This window comes from Carlito syrichta, unplaced genomic scaffold (assembly GCF_000164805.1).
Source record: "Carlito syrichta isolate Samal-C Ts95f unplaced genomic scaffold, Tarsius_syrichta-2.0.1 Scaffold312190, whole genome shotgun sequence".
NCBI classification, from domain to species: Eukaryota; Metazoa; Chordata; class Mammalia; order Primates; family Tarsiidae; genus Carlito; species Carlito syrichta.
In genome coordinates, this window is record NW_007256286.1 from 94,588 (window position 1) to 95,001 (window position 414).

The following is a 414-nucleotide window of genomic DNA, read 5'->3' on the forward strand; positions in this document are numbered from 1 at the left end:
CCTGGGTGACAGAGTGAGACTCCAACTCAAAAAAAAAAAAAAAGAAAAAAAACACTTGATCAGATGTAAAGAAAGACTCATGGAGATGCAGACAGTTATGGACCTTAGAGAGTTGGTCAGCTTGGCTGGGCGCAGTAGCTCAAGCCTATAATCCCAGCGTTTTGGGAAGCCAAGGTGAGTGGATTGCCTGAGCCCGCGGGTTCGAGACCAGCCTGGGAAACTTAGCGAGCCCTCATTTCTACAATAAATCAAAAAATCAGCCGAGCGAGGTAGTACATGCCTGTAGTTCCAGCTACTTGAAAGGCTGAGGCGGAAGGATCACCGGAAGCCCAGCAGGTCGAGGCTGTGGTGGCCGGGAGCGTGCCCCTGCACTCCAGCCTGGGTGACAGAGTGAGACTCCAACTCAAAAAAAAA